This window comes from Lithobates pipiens, unplaced genomic scaffold (genome assembly GCF_037356315.1).
Source record: "Lithobates pipiens isolate NorthernLeopardFrog02 unplaced genomic scaffold, aLitPip1_a1.2 Scaffold_19, whole genome shotgun sequence".
NCBI lineage: Eukaryota > Metazoa > Chordata > Amphibia > Anura > Ranidae > Lithobates > Lithobates pipiens.
The window spans coordinates 13587097-13602150 of record NW_027507764.1 but is presented as its reverse complement, the minus strand read 5'-3'; the positions used below and the strand labels follow the sequence as shown (position 1 = coordinate 13602150).

The following is a 15054-nucleotide window of genomic DNA, read 5'->3' as shown; positions in this document are numbered from 1 at the left end:
TACTACAATCAGCTGTGCCTTTTCACAAGCCTGGCAGCACACCGCACTTTGTCGTGTCGTCTCTCCTCTCGCTTGCTCTCCTCAAGCCCGTCCCTGCCTCCTGCTGCTTTGCTCCCTCTTTAACCTCTTCCTGCCTGCACCTTCTCACACACACACATCCTCAGCCTTGCTTCCACGGCTCCTTTCTGGCTTCCCCTGGCCTGACTTTAACCCTTTTCGCTGACAAGGCTTTGCACCACAGGAAGAAGAAGAGCAGCAGGTTGCATGTAGCGCGGGGCCTTATGCCTGCACTTGTTTACGCCTTCGCTCTCCTAGCAGGTGGCCAGCCCATGGATCTCCAGAACCTGCCTTCTGTTCCGTTGGCTACTGGAAGCTGACTGCTGGGGAGGAAGCCAGTACATCTACCCCCCTGGCTACCGGAGGACCCCTCACCTATACCAGGCACCATGCCTCACCAGTGGCTGCAGTCAAGCAACTGCTTGACTTGCCCACTAGGTAGACCTTTTCCTCTAGAGTTGCTCCATACCCCACATGTGCCGCCTTACTCACCCAACTTCTTTTCAATAGGCCTGGAGACCAACATGCATGATGCACCCCTTTCAAGGACTTCAGAGAAGGCTTAGAACACTTGATGCAACTTGACTGAGAAGTCTGGCCCATTACAGTTCAACGTGAACAATGGTCATATCCTGACCCAAACGACCACTGATTGGCTTCCCAGGATTACCTCTACAAGGTAGCAGTTCATATTGGCCTTTGAGTTGCCATCTCATCCCTTTAAATCCAAACGCATCTGACTTGCACAGATTCTTTGGCTGATTAAGGTGGTAATTAAACTCACTTGTTGCCTTATCTGCATTTAATTAGCCTCAGAACCTGTGTAATTCAGATGTGTTTGGGTTTAAAGGGATGAGGTGGCAACCCTAGTTGGCCTCGTGCAAGTGCTGCCTGATCACCCGAAACCCAGCCTTCCCCTATATTTATATGACCGGTGGGTAGGCTAGATCCAAAAAAACCAGCAGCGCACGCATTACCTCTTTCCCTCCAAGCCTGGGGCAGCCGCTAACTAAAACCGCGCTCCTGTAGGCAACCTGCTGCCTACACCTTAGCCGCTTCAGGGTGCCGGTTTGACGAGGGGTCGGCTCTGTGGCTTCTCTCTGGCTTTGGCAGTCGGCGTGCGTGTTTCCCGTGCTGTCCCCCAGCCTGGAGATCGCTGTGGAATGTGTTGGCGCAAGGGCGACTAAAGAGCAGGAGTGATGGCACCAAAAGGTCTCAGGAGAGTGCTGGAAAATGGCTGGGCCGTGGAGCCTAAGCAGGATGTAGGATGGGGGCTAGCTAGGTGGGGGTTGCGCCTGGCCGTTGTTTTGCTGCTATAGGGGACTGGATGCGTGGCAATCTCCTGAGGGAGGGAGGTAGAGAGAAGAAAGTGTATTTTTGAAAGAAGGGGTGAGATTGTATAAGTGGGCTTGTAAAAAGTGTAGGCTTGGTTGGGCAGGGGTGATTTTGTAGGAGCTAGGTGTGCAGGAGGGCTTGCAGAGAGGGAGAGCGCTTTGGGTAAAAGTGAATGTAAAAAGAGGCGTTATGGGAGAGTGACTGACCCCTGGTGGAAGAAAAGCAAAAGCCTACAGCACCTGGTATTCCCAGGCGGTCTCCCATCCAAGTACTAACCAGGCCCGACCGTGCTTAGCTTCCGAGATCAGACGAGAGCGGGCGCATTCAGGGTGGTGTGGCCGTAGGCAAAGCTCATGGTCTCTTTCAAGCTTCTTGTACTCGTCACCGGCAGCCTGGCTCCGCCTTTCCTTGACTTTACTACAATCAGCTGTGCCTTTTCACAAGCATGGCAGCACACGGCACTTTGTCGTGTCGTCTCTCCTCTCGCTTGCTCTCCTCAAGCCCGTCCCTGCCTCCTGCTGCTTTGCTCCCTCTTTAACCTCTTCCTGCCTGCACCTTCTCACGCACACACCACATCCTCAGCCTTGCTTCCACGGCTCCTTTCTGGCTTCCCCTGGCCTGACTTTAACCCTTTTCGCTGACAAGGCTTTGCACCACAGGAAGAAGAAGAAGAGCAGCAGGTTGCATGTAGCGCGGGGCCTTATGCCTGCACTTGTTTACGCCTTCGCTCTCCTAGCAGGTGGCCAGCCCATGGATCTCCAGAACCTGCCTTCTGTTCCGTTGGCTACTGGAAGCTGACTGCTGGGGAGGAAGCCAGTACATCTACCCCCCTGGCTACCGGAGGACCCCTCACCTATACCAGGCACCATGCCTCACCAGTGGCTGCAGTCAAGCAACTGCTTGACTTGCCCACTAGGTAGACCTTTTCCTCTAGAGTTGCTCCATACCCCACATGTGCCGCCTTACTCACCCAACTTCTTTTCAATAGGCCTGGAGACCAACATGCATGATGCACCCCTTTCAAGGACTTCAGAGAAGGCTTAGAACACTTGATGCAACTTGACTGAGAAGTCTGGCCCATTACAGTTCAACGTGAACAATGGTCATATCCTGACCCAAACGACCACTGATTGGCTTCCCAGGATTACCTCTACAAGGTAGCAGTTCATATTGGCCTTTGAGTTGCCATCTCATCCCTTTAAATCCAAACGCATCTGAATTGCACAGATTCTTTGGCTGATTAAGGTGGTAATTAAACTCACTTGTTGCCTTATCTGCATTTAATTAGCCTCAGAACCTGTGTAATTCAGATGTGTTTGGGTTTAAAGGGATGAGGTGGCAACCCTAGTTGGCCTCGTGCAAGTTCTGCCTGATCACCCGAAACCCAGCCTTCCCCTATATTTATATGACCGGTGGGTAGGCTAGATCCAAAAAAACCAGCAGCGCACGCATTACCTCTTTCCCTCCAAGCCTGGGGCAGCCGCTAACTAAAACCGCGCTCCTGTAGGCAACCTGCTGCCTACACCTTAGCCGCTTCAGGGTGCCGGTTTGACGAGGGGTCGGCTCTGTGGCTTCTCTCTGGCTTTGGCAGTCGGCGTGCGTGTTTCCCGTGCTGTCCCCCAGCCTGGAGATCGCTGTGGAATGTGTTGGCGCAAGGGCGACTAAAGAGCAGGAGTGATGGCACCAAAAGGTCTCAGGAGAGTGCTGGAAAATGGCTGGGCCGTGGAGCCTAAGCAGGATGTAGGATGGGGGCTAGCTAGGTGGGGGTTGCGCCTGGCCGTTGTTTTGCTGCTATAGGGGACTGGATGCGTGGCAATCTCCTGAGGGAGGGAGGTAGAGAGAAGAAAGTGTATTTTTGAAAGAAGGGGTGAGATTGTATAAGTGGGCTTGTAAAAAGTGTAGGCTTGGTTGGGCAGGGGTGATTTTGTAGGAGCTAGGTGTGCAGGAGGGCTTGCAGAGAGGGAGAGCGCTTTGGGTAAAAGTGAATGTAAAAAGAGGCGTTATGGGAGAGTGACTGACCCCTGGTGGAAGAAAAGCAAAAGCCTACAGCACCTGGTATTCCCAGGCGGTCTCCCATCCAAGTACTAACCAGGCCCGACCGTGCTTAGCTTCCGAGATCAGACGAGAGCGGGCGCATTCAGGGTGGTGTGGCCGTAGGCGAAGCTCATGGTCTCTTTCAAGCTTCTTGTACTTGTCACCGGCAGCCTGGCTCCGCCTTTCCTTGACTTTACTACAATCAGCTGTGCCTTTTCACAAGCATGGCAGCACACGGCACTTTGTCGTGTCGTCTCTCCTCTCGCTTGCTCTCCTCAAGCCCGTCCCTGCCTCCTGCTGCTTTGCTCCCTCTTTAACCTCTTCCTGCCTGCACCTTCTCACGCACACACCACATCCTCAGCCTTGCTTCCACGGCTCCTTTCTGGCTTCCCCTGGCCTGACTTTAACCCTTTTCGCTGACAAGGCTTTGCACCACAGGAAGAAGAAGAAGAGCAGCAGGTTGCATGTAGCGCGGGGCCTTATGCCTGCACTTGTTTACGCCTTCGCTCTCCTAGCAGGTGGCCAGCCCATGGATCTCCAGAACCTGCCTTCTGTTCCGTTGGCTACTGGAAGCTGACTGCTGGGGAGGAAGCCAGTACATCTACCCCCCTGGCTACCGGAGGACCCCTCACCTATACCAGGCACCATGCCTCACCAGTGGCTGCAGTCAAGCAACTGCTTGACTTGCCCACTAGGTAGACCTTTTCCTCTAGAGTTGCTCCATACCCCACATGTGCCGCCTTACTCACCCAACTTCTTTTCAATAGGCCTGGAGACCAACATGCATGATGCACCCCTTTCAAGGACTTCAGAGAAGGCTTAGAACACTTGATGCAACTTGACTGAGAAGTCTGGCCCATTACAGTTCAACGTGAACAATGGTCATATCCTGACCCAAACGACCACTGATTGGCTTCCCAGGATTACCTCTACAAGGTAGCAGTTCATATTGGCCTTTGAGTTGCCATCTCATCCCTTTAAATCCAAACGCATCTGAATTGCACAGATTCTTTGGCTGATTAAGGTGGTAATTAAACTCACTTGTTGCCTTATCTGCATTTAATTAGCCTCAGAACCTGTGTAATTCAGATGTGTTTGGGTTTAAAGGGATGAGGTGGCAACCCTAGTTGGCCTCGTGCAAATGCTGCCTGATCACCCGAAACCCAGCCTTCCCCTATATTTATATGACCGGTGGGTAGGCTAGATCCAAAAAAACCAGCAGCGCACGCATTACCTCTTTCCCTCCAAGCCTGGGGCAGCCGCTAACTAAAACCGCGCTCCTGTAGGCAACCTGCTGCCTACACCTTAGCCGCTTCAGGGTGCCGGTTTGACGAGGGGTCGGCTCTGTGGCTTCTCTCTGGCTTTGGCAGTCGGCGTGCGTGTTTCCCGTGCTGTCCCCCAGCCTGGAGATCGCTGTGGAATGTGTTGGCGCAAGGGCGACTAAAGAGCAGGAGTGATGGCACCAAAAGGTTTCAGGAGAGTGCTGGAAAATGGCTGGGCCGTGGAGCCTAAGCAGGATGTAGGATGGGGGCTAGCTAGGTGGGGGTTGCGCCTGGCCGTTGTTTTGCTGCTATAGGGGACTGGATGCGTGGCAATCTCCTGAGGGAGGGAGGTAGAGAGAAGAAAGTGTATTTTTGAAAGAAGGGGTGAGATTGTATAAGTGGGCTTGTAAAAAGTGTAGGCTTGGTTGGGCAGGGGTGATTTTGTAGGAGCTAGGTGTGCAGGAGGGCTTGCAGAGAGGGAGAGCGCTTTGGGTAAAAGTGAATGTAAAAAGAGGCGTTATGGGAGAGTGACTGACCCCTGGTGGAAGAAAAGCAAAAGCCTACAGCACCTGGTATTCCCAGGCGGTCTCCCATCCAAGTACTAACCAGGCCCGACCCTGCTTAGCTTCCGAGATCAGACGAGAGCGGGCGCATTCAGGGTGGTGTGGCCGTAGGCGAAGCTCATGGTGTCTTTCAAGCTTCTTGTACTTGTCACCGGCAGCCTGGCTCCGCCTTTCCTTGACTTTACTACAATCAGCTGTGCATTTTCACAAGCATGGCAGCACACCGCACTTTGTCGTGTCGTCTCTCCTCTCGCTTGCTCTCCTCAAGCCCGTCCCTGCCTCCTGCTGCTTTGCTCCCTCTTTAACCTCTTCCTGCCTGCACCTTCTCACGCACACACCACATCCTCAGCCTTGCTTCCACGGCTCCTTTCTGGCTTCCCCTGGCCTGACTTTAACCCTTTTCGCTGACAAGGCTTTGCACCACAGGAAGAAGAAGAAGAGCAGCAGGTTGCATGTAGCGCGGGGCCTTATGCCTGCACTTGTTTACGCCTTCGCTCTCCTAGCAGGTGGCCAGCCCATGGATCTCCAGAACCTGCCTTCTGTTCCGTTGGCTACTGGAAGCTGACTGCTGGGGAGGAAGCCAGTACATCTACCCCCCTGGCTACCGGAGGACCCCTCACCTATACCAGGCACCATGCCTCACCAGTGGCTGCAGTCAAGCAACTGCTTGACTTGCCCACTAGGTAGACCTTTTCCTGTAGAGCTGCTCCATACCCCACATGTGCCGCCTTACTCACCCAACTTCTTTTCAATAGGCCTGGAGACCAACATGCATGATGCACCCCTTTCAAGGACTTCAGAGAAGGCTTAGAACACTTGATGCAACTTGACTGAGAAGTCTGGCCCATTACAGTTCAACGTGAACAATGGTCATATCCTGACCCAAACGACCACTGATTGGCTTCCCAGGATTACCTCTACAAGGTAGCAGTTCATATTGGCCTTTGAGTTGCCATCTCATCCCTTTAAATCCAAACGCATCTGAATTGCACAGATTCTTTGGCTGATTAAGGTGGTAATTAAACTCACTTGTTGCCTTATCTGCATTTAATTAGCCTCAGAACCTGTGTAATTCAGATGTGTTTGGGTTTAAAGGGATGAGGTGGCAACCCTAGTTGGCCTCGTGCAAATGCTGCCTGATCACCCGAAACGCAGCCTTCCCCTATATTTATATGACCGGTGGGTAGGCTAGATCCAAAAAAACCAGCAGCGCACGCATTACCTCTTTCCCTCCAAGCCTGGGGCAGCCGCTAACTAAAACCGCGCTCCTGTAGGCAACCTGCTGCCTACACCTTAGCCGCTTCAGGGTGCCGGTTTGACGAGGGGTCGGCTCTGTGGCTTCTCTCTGGCTTTGGCAGTCGGCGTGCGTGTTTCCCGTGCTGTCCCCCAGCCTGGAGATCGCTGTGGAATGTGTTGGCGCAAGGGCGACTAAAGAGCAGGAGTGATGGCACCAAAAGGTCTCAGGAGAGTGCTGGAAAATGGCTGGGCCGTGGAGCCTAAGCAGGATGTAGGATGGGGGCTAGCTAGGTGGGGGTTGCGCCTGGCCGTTGTTTTGCTGCTATAGGGGACTGGATGCGTGGCAATCTCCTGAGGGAGGGAGGTAGAGAGAAGAAAGTGTATTTTTGAAAGAAGGGGTGAGATTGTATAAGTGGGCTTGTAAAAAGTGTAGGCTTGGTTGGGCAGGGGTGATTTTGTAGGAGCTAGGTGTGCAGGAGGGCTTGCAGAGAGGGAGAGCGCTTTGGGTAAAAGTGAATGTAAAAAGAGGCGTTATGGGAGAGTGACTGACCCCTGGTGGAAGAAAAGCAAAAGCCTACAGCACCTGGTATTCCCAGGCGGTCTCCCATCCAAGTACTAACCAGGCCCGACCCTGCTTAGCTTCCGAGATCAGACGAGAGCGGGCGCATTCAGGGTGGTGTGGCCGTAGGCGAAGCTCATGGTCTCTTTCAAGCTTCTTGTACTTGTCACCGGCAGCCTGGCTCCGCCTTTCCTTGACTTTACTACAATCAGCTGTGCCTTTTCACAAGCATGGCAGCACACGGCACTTTGTCGTGTCGTCTCTCCTCTCGCTTGCTCTCCTCAAGCCCGTCCCTGCCTCCTGCTGCTTTGCTCCCTCTTTAACCTCTTCCTGCCTGCACCTTCTCACGCACACACCACATCCTCAGCCTTGCTTCCACGGCTCCTTTCTGGCTTCCCCTGGCCTGACTTTAACCCTTTTCGCTGACAAGGCTTTGCACCACAGGAAGAAGAAGAAGAGCAGCAGGTTGCATGTAGCGCGGGGCCTTATGCCTGCACTTGTTTACGCCTTCGCTCTCCTAGCAGGTGGCCAGCCCATGGATCTCCAGAACCTGCCTTCTGTTCCGTTGGCTACTGGAAGCTGACTGCTGGGGAGGAAGCCAGTACATCTACCCCCCTGGCTACCGGAGGACCCCTCACCTATACCAGGCACCATGCCTCACCAGTGGCTGCAGTCAAGCAACTGCTTGACTTGCCCACTAGGTAGACCTTTTCCTCTAGAGTTGCTCCATACCCCACATGTGCCGCCTTACTCACCCAACTTCTTTTCAATAGGCCTGGAGACCAACATGCATGATGCACCCCTTTCAAGGACTTCAGAGAAGGCTTAGAACACTTGATGCAACTTGACTGAGAAGTCTGGCCCATTACAGTTCAACGTGAACAATGGTCATATCCTGACCCAAACGACCACTGATTGGCTTCCCAGGATTACCTCTACAAGGTAGCAGTTCATATTGGCCTTTGAGTTGCCATCTCATCCCTTTAAATCCAAACGCATCTGAATTGCACAGATTCTTTGGCTGATTAAGGTGGTAATTAAACTCACTTGTTGCCTTATCTGCATTTAATTAGCCTCAGAACCTGTGTAATTCAGATGTGTTTGGGTTTAAAGGGATGAGGTGGCAACCCTAGTTGGCCTCGTGCAAGTTCTGCCTGATCACCCGAAACCCAGCCTTCCCCTATATTTATATGACCGGTGGGTAGGCTAGATCCAAAAAAACCAGCAGCGCACGCATTACCTCTTTCCCTCCAAGCCTGGGGCAGCCGCTAACTAAAACCGCGCTCCTGTAGGCAACCTGCTGCCTACACCTTAGCCGCTTCAGGGTGCCGGTTTGACGAGGGGTCGGCTCTGTGGCTTCTCTCTGGCTTTGGCAGTCGGCGTGCGTGTTTCCCGTGCTGTCCCCCAGCCTGGAGATCGCTGTGGAATGTGTTGGCGCAAGGGCGACTAAAGAGCAGGAGTGATGGCACCAAAAGGTCTCAGGAGAGTGCTGGAAAATGGCTGGGCCGTGGAGCCTAAGCAGGATGTAGGATGGGGGCTAGCTAGGTGGGGGTTGCGCCTGGCCGTTGTTTTGCTGCTATAGGGGACTGGATGCGTGGCAATCTCCTGAGGGAGGGAGGTAGAGAGAAGAAAGTGTATTTTTGAAAGAAGGGGTGAGATTGTATAAGTGGGCTTGTAAAAAGTGTAGGCTTGGTTGGGCAGGGGTGATTTTGTAGGAGCTAGGTGTGCAGGAGGGCTTGCAGAGAGGGAGAGCGCTTTGGGTAAAAGTGAATGTAAAAAGAGGCGTTATGGGAGAGTGACTGACCCCTGGTGGAAGAAAAGCAAAAGCCTACAGCACCTGGTATTCCCAGGCGGTCTCCCATCCAAGTACTAACCAGGCCCGACCCTGCTTAGCTTCCGAGATCAGACGAGAGCGGGCGCATTCAGGGTGGTGTGGCCATAGGCGAAGCTCATGGTCTCTTTCAAGCTTCTTGTACTTGTCACCGGCAGCCTGGCTCCGCCTTTCCTTGACTTTACTACAATCAGCTGTGCCTTTTCACAAGCATGGCAGCACACGGCACTTTGTCGTGTCGTCTCTCCTCTCGCTTGCTCTCCTCAAGCCCGTCCCTGCCTCCTGCTGCTTTGCTCCCTCTTTAACCTCTTCCTGCCTGCACCTTCTCACGCACACACCACATCCTCAGCCTTGCTTCCACGGCTCCTTTCTGGCTTCCCCTGGCCTGACTTTAACCCTTTTCGCTGACAAGGCTTTGCACCACAGGAAGAAGAAGAAGAGCAGCAGGTTGCATGTAGCGCGGGGCCTTATGCCTGCACTTGTTTACGCCTTCGCTCTCCTAGCAGGTGGCCAGCCCATGGATCTCCAGAACCTGCCTTCTGTTCCGTTGGCTACTGGAAGCTGACTGCTGGGGAGGAAGCCAGTACATCTACCCCCCTGGCTACCGGAGGACCCCTCACCTATACCAGGCACCATGCCTCACCAGTGGCTGCAGTCAAGCAACTGCTTGACTTGCCCACTAGGTAGACCTTTTCCTGTAGAGCTGCTCCATACCCCACATGTGCCGCCTTACTCACCCAACTTCTTTTCAATAGGCCTGGAGACCAACATGCATGATGCACCCCTTTCAAGGACTTCAGAGAAGGCTTAGAACACTTGATGCAACTTGACTGAGAAGTCTGGCCCATTACAGTTCAACGTGAACAATGGTCATATCCTGACCCAAACGACCACTGATTGGCTTCCCAGGATTACCTCTACAAGGTAGCAGTTCATGTTGGCCTTTGAGTTGCCATCTCATCCCTTTAAATCCAAACGCATCTGAATTGCACAGATTCTTTGGCTGATTAAGGTGGTAATTAAACTCACTTGTTGCCTTATCTGCATTTAATTAGCCTCAGAACCTGTGTAATTCAGATGTGTTTGGGTTTAAAGGGATGAGGTGGCAACCCTAGTTGGCCTCGTGCAAGTGCTGCCTGATCACCCGAAACGCAGCCTTCCCCTATATTTATATGACCGGTGGGTAGGCTAGATCCAAAAAAACCAGCAGCGCACGCATTACCTCTTTCCCTCCAAGCCTGGGGCAGCCGCTAACTAAAACCGCGCTCCTGTAGGCAACCTGCTGCCTACACCTTAGCCGCTTCAGGGTGCCGGTTTGACGAGGGGTCGGCTCTGTGGCTTCTCTCTGGCTTTGGCAGTCGGCGTGCGTGTTTCCCGTGCTGTCCCCCAGCCTGGAGATCGCTGTGGAATGTGTTGGCGCAAGGGCGACTAAAGAGCAGGAGTGATGGCACCAAAAGGTCTCAGGAGAGTGCTGGAAAATGGCTGGGCCGTGGAGCCTAAGCAGGATGTAGGATGGGGGCTAGCTAGGTGGGGGTTGCGCCTGGCCGTTGTTTTGCTGCTATAGGGGACTGGATGCGTGGCAATCTCCTGAGGGAGGGAGGTAGAGAGAAGAAAGTGTATTTTTGAAAGAAGGGGTGAGATTGTGTAAGTGGGCTTGTAAAAAGTGTAGGCTTGGTTGGGCAGGGGTGATTTTGTAGGAGCTAGGTGTGCAGGAGGGCTTGCAGAGAGGGAGAGCGCTTTGGGTAAAAGTGAATGTAAAAAGAGGCATTATGGGAGAGTGACTGACCCCTGGTGGAAGAAAAGCAAAAGCCTACAGCACCTGGTATTCCCAGGCGGTCTCCCATCCAAGTACTAACCAGGCCCGACCCTGCTTAGCTTCCGAGATCAGACGAGAGCGGGCGCATTCAGGGTGGTGTGGCCGTAGGCAAAGCTCATGGTCTCTTTCAAGCTTCTTGTACTTGTCACCGGCAGCCTGGCTCCGCCTTTCCTTGACTTTACTACAATCAGCTGTGCCTTTTCACAAGCATGGCAGCACACCGCACTTTGTCGTGTCGTCTCTCCTCTCGCTTGCTCTCCTCAAGCCCGTCCCTGCCTCCTGCTGCTTTGCTCTCTCTTTAACCTCTTCCTGCCTGCACCTTCTCACGCACACACATCCTCAGCCTTGCTTCCACGGCTCCTTTCTGGCTTCCCCTGGCCTGACTTTAACCCTTTTCGCTGACAAGGCTTTGCACCACAGGAAGAAGAAGAAGAGCAGCAGGTTGCATGTAGCGCGGGGCCTTATGCCTGCACTTGTTTACGCCTTCGCTCTCCTAGCAGGTGGCCAGCCCATGGATCTCCAGAACCTGCCTTCTGTTCCGTTGGCTACTGGAAGCTGACTGCTGGGGAGGAAGCCAGTACATCTACCCCCCTGGCTACCGGAGGACCCCTCACCTATACCAGGCACCATGCCTCACCAGTGGCTGCAGTCAAGCAACTGCTTGACTTGCCCACTAGGTAGACCTTTTCCTGTAGAGCTGCTCCATACCCCACATGTGCCGCCTTACTCACCCAACTTCTTTTCAATAGGCCTGGAGACCAACATGCATGATGCACCCCTTTCAAGGACTTCAGAGAAGGCTTAGAACACTTGATGCAACTTGACTGAGAAGTCTGGCCCATTACAGTTCAACGTGAACAATGGTCATATCCTGACCCAAACGGCCACTGATTGGCTTCCCAGGATTACCTCTACAAGGTAGCAGTTCATATTGGCCTTTGAGTTGCCATCTCATCCCTTTAAATCCAAACGCATCTGAATTGCACAGATTCTTTGGCTGATTAAGGTGGTAATTAAACTCACTTGTTGCCTTATCTGCATTTAATTAGCCTCAGAACCTGTGTAATTCAGATGTGTTTGGGTTTAAAGGGATGAGGTGGCAACCCTAGTTGGCCTCGTGCAAATGCTGCCTGATCACCCGAAACGCAGCCTTCCCCTATATTTATATGACCGGTGGGTAGGCTAGATCCAAAAAAACCAGCAGCGCACGCATTACCTCTTTCCCTCCAAGCCTGGGGCAGCCGCTAACTAAAACCGCGCTCCTGTAGGCAACCTGCTGCCTACACCTTAGCCGCTTCAGGGTGCCGGTTTGACGAGGGGTCGGCTCTGTGGCTTCTCTCTGGCTTTGGCAGTCGGCGTGCGTGTTTCCCGTGCTGTCCCCCAGCCTGGAGATCGCTGTGGAATGTGTTGGCGCAAGGGCGACTAAAGAGCAGGAGTGATGGCACCAAAAGGTTTCAGGAGAGTGCTGGAAAATGGCTGGGCCGTGGAGCCTAAGCAGGATGTAGGATGGGGGCTAGCTAGGTGGGGGTTGCGCCTGGCCGTTGTTTTGCTGCTATAGGGGACTGGATGCGTGGCAATCTCCTGAGGGAGGGAGGTAGAGAGAAGAAAGTGTATTTTTGAAAGAAGGGGTGAGATTGTATAAGTGGGCTTGTAAAAAGTGTAGGCTTGGTTGGGCAGGGGTGATTTTGTAGGAGCTAGGTGTGCAGGAGGGCTTGCAGAGAGGGAGAGCGCTTTGGGTAAAAGTGAATGTAAAAAGAGGCGTTATGGGAGAGTGACTGACCCCTGGTGGAAGAAAAGCAAAAGCCTACAGCACCTGGTATTCCCAGGCGGTCTCCCATCCAAGTACTAACCAGGCCCGACCCTGCTTAGCTTCCGAGATCAGACGAGAGCGGGCGCATTCAGGGTGGTGTGGCCGTAGGCGAAGCTCATGGTCTCTTTCAAGCTTCTTGTACTTGTCACCGGCAGCCTGGCTCCGCCTTTCCTTGACTTTACTACAATCAGCTGTGCCTTTTCACAAGCATGGCAGCACACGGCACTTTGTCGTGTCGTCTCTCCTCTCGCTTGCTCTCCTCAAGCCCGTCCCTGCCTCCTGCTGCTTTGCTCCCTCTTTAACCTCTTCCTGCCTGCACCTTCTCACGCACACACCACATCCTCAGCCTTGCTTCCACGGCTCCTTTCTGGCTTCCCCTGGCCTGACTTTAACCCTTTTCGCTGACAAGGCTTTGCACCACAGGAAGAAGAAGAAGAGCAGCAGGTTGCATGTAGCGCGGGGCCTTATGCCTGCACTTGTTTACGCCTTCGCTCTCCTAGCAGGTGGCCAGCCCATGGATCTCCAGAACCTGCCTTCTGTTCCGTTGGCTACTGGAAGCTGACTGCTGGGGAGGAAGCCAGTACATCTACCCCCCTGGCTACCGGAGGACCCCTCACCTATACCAGGCACCATGCCTCACCAGTGGCTGCAGTCAAGCAACTGCTTGACTTGCCCACTAGGTAGACCTTTTCCTCTAGAGTTGCTCCATACCCCACATGTGCCGCCTTACTCACCCAACTTCTTTTCAATAGGCCTGGAGACCAACATGCATGATGCACCCCTTTCAAGGACTTCAGAGAAGGCTTAGAACACTTGATGCAACTTGACTGAGAAGTCTGGCCCATTACAGTTCAACGTGAACAATGGTCATATCCTGACCCAAACGACCACTGATTGGCTTCCCAGGATTACCTCTACAAGGTAGCAGTTCATATTGGCCTTTGAGTTGCCATCTCATCCCTTTAAATCCAAACGCATCTGAATTGCACAGATTCTTTGGCTGATTAAGGTGGTAATTAAACTCACTTGTTGCCTTATCTGCATTTAATTAGCCTCAGAACCTGTGTAATTCAGATGTGTTTGGGTTTAAAGGGATGAGGTGGCAACCCTAGTTGGCCTCGTGCAAGTTCTGCCTGATCACCCGAAACCCAGCCTTCCCCTATATTTATATGACCGGTGGGTAGGCTAGATCCAAAAAAACCAGCAGCGCACGCATTACCTCTTTCCCTCCAAGCCTGGGGCAGCCGCTAACTAAAACCGCGCTCCTGTAGGCAACCTGCTGCCTACACCTTAGCCGCTTCAGGGTGCCGGTTTGACGAGGGGTCGGCTCTGTGGCTTCTCTCTGGCTTTGGCAGTCGGCGTGCGTGTTTCCCGTGCTGTCCCCCAGCCTGGAGATCGCTGTGGAATGTGTTGGCGCAAGGGCGACTAAAGAGCAGGAGTGATGGCACCAAAAGGTCTCAGGAGAGTGCTGGAAAATGGCTGGGCCGTGGAGCCTAAGCAGGATGTAGGATGGGGGCTAGCTAGGTGGGGGTTGCGCCTGGCCGTTGTTTTGCTGCTATAGGGGACTGGATGCGTGGCAATCTCCTGAGGGAGGGAGGTAGAGAGAAGAAAGTGTATTTTTGAAAGAAGGGGTGAGATTGTATAAGTGGGCTTGTAAAAAGTGTAGGCTTGGTTGGGCAGGGGTGATTTTGTAGGAGCTAGGTGTGCAGGAGGGCTTGCAGAGAGGGAGAGCGCTTTGGGTAAAAGTGAATGTAAAAAGAGGCGTTATGGGAGAGTGACTGACCCCTGGTGGAAGAAAAGCAAAAGCCTACAGCACCTGGTATTCCCAGGCGGTCTCCCATCCAAGTACTAACCAGGCCCGACCCTGCTTAGCTTCCGAGATCAGACGAGAGCGGGCGCATTCAGGGTGGTGTGGCCGTAGGCGAAGCTCATGGTCTCTTTCAAGCTTCTTGTACTTGTCACCGGCAGCCTGGCTCCGCCTTTCCTTGACTTTACTACAATCAGCTGTGCCTTTTCACAAGCATGGCAGCACACGGCACTTTGTCGTGTCGTCTCTCCTCTCGCTTGCTCTCCTCAAGCCCGTCCCTGCCTCCTGCTGCTTTGCTCCCTCTTTAACCTCTTCCTGCCTGCACCTTCTCACGCACACACCACATCCTCAGCCTTGCTTCCACGGCTCCTTTCTGGCTTCCCCTGGCCTGACTTTAACCCTTTTCGCTGACAAGGCTTTGCACCACAGGAAGAAGAAGAAGAGCAGCAGGTTGCATGTAGCGCGGGGCCTTATGCCTGCACTTGTTTACGCCTTCGCTCTCCTAGCAGGTGGCCAGCCCATGGATCTCCAGAACCTGCCTTCTGTTCCGTTGGCTACTGGAAGCTGACTGCTGGGGAGGAAGCCAGTACATCTACCCCCCTGGCTACCGGAGGACCCCTCACCTATACCAGGCACCATGCCTCACCAGTGGCTGCAGTCAAGCAACTGCTTGACTTGCCCACTAGGTAGACCTTTTCCTGTAGAGCTGCTCCATACCCCACATGTGCCGCCTTACTCACCCAA

General features: G+C 53.4%; 8 non-coding genes across 8 annotated transcripts; all 8 read right to left on the bottom strand.

The window, feature by feature from the left end:
• Positions 1 to 1619: 1619 nt before the first annotated feature.
• Positions 1620 to 1738, bottom strand: LOC143999631 (5S ribosomal RNA). Its single transcript, XR_013278094.1, has one exon. It is a non-coding gene; the product is annotated as a 5S ribosomal RNA (ribosomal RNA).
• A 1694-nt stretch (positions 1739 to 3432) lies between these two features.
• On the bottom strand, positions 3433 to 3551 carry LOC143999630 (5S ribosomal RNA). The gene has a single exon (XR_013278093.1). It is a non-coding gene; the product is annotated as a 5S ribosomal RNA (ribosomal RNA).
• Positions 3552 to 5245: 1694 nt separating this feature from the next.
• Positions 5246 to 5364, bottom strand: LOC144000118 (5S ribosomal RNA). Its single transcript, XR_013278209.1, has one exon. It is a non-coding gene; the product is annotated as a 5S ribosomal RNA (ribosomal RNA).
• Positions 5365 to 7058: 1694 nt separating this feature from the next.
• On the bottom strand, positions 7059 to 7177 carry LOC144000106 (5S ribosomal RNA). The gene has a single exon (XR_013278208.1). It is a non-coding gene; the product is annotated as a 5S ribosomal RNA (ribosomal RNA).
• A 1694-nt stretch (positions 7178 to 8871) lies between these two features.
• LOC143999581 (5S ribosomal RNA) lies at positions 8872 to 8990 on the bottom strand. Its single transcript, XR_013278050.1, has one exon. It is a non-coding gene; the product is annotated as a 5S ribosomal RNA (ribosomal RNA).
• Positions 8991 to 10684: 1694 nt separating this feature from the next.
• LOC144000094 (5S ribosomal RNA) lies at positions 10685 to 10803 on the bottom strand. The gene has a single exon (XR_013278207.1). It is a non-coding gene; the product is annotated as a 5S ribosomal RNA (ribosomal RNA).
• A 1691-nt stretch (positions 10804 to 12494) lies between these two features.
• On the bottom strand, positions 12495 to 12613 carry LOC144000081 (5S ribosomal RNA). The gene has a single exon (XR_013278206.1). It is a non-coding gene; the product is annotated as a 5S ribosomal RNA (ribosomal RNA).
• A 1694-nt stretch (positions 12614 to 14307) lies between these two features.
• Positions 14308 to 14426, bottom strand: LOC144000068 (5S ribosomal RNA). The gene has a single exon (XR_013278204.1). It is a non-coding gene; the product is annotated as a 5S ribosomal RNA (ribosomal RNA).
• Between the last annotated feature and the right edge of the window lie 628 nt (positions 14427 to 15054).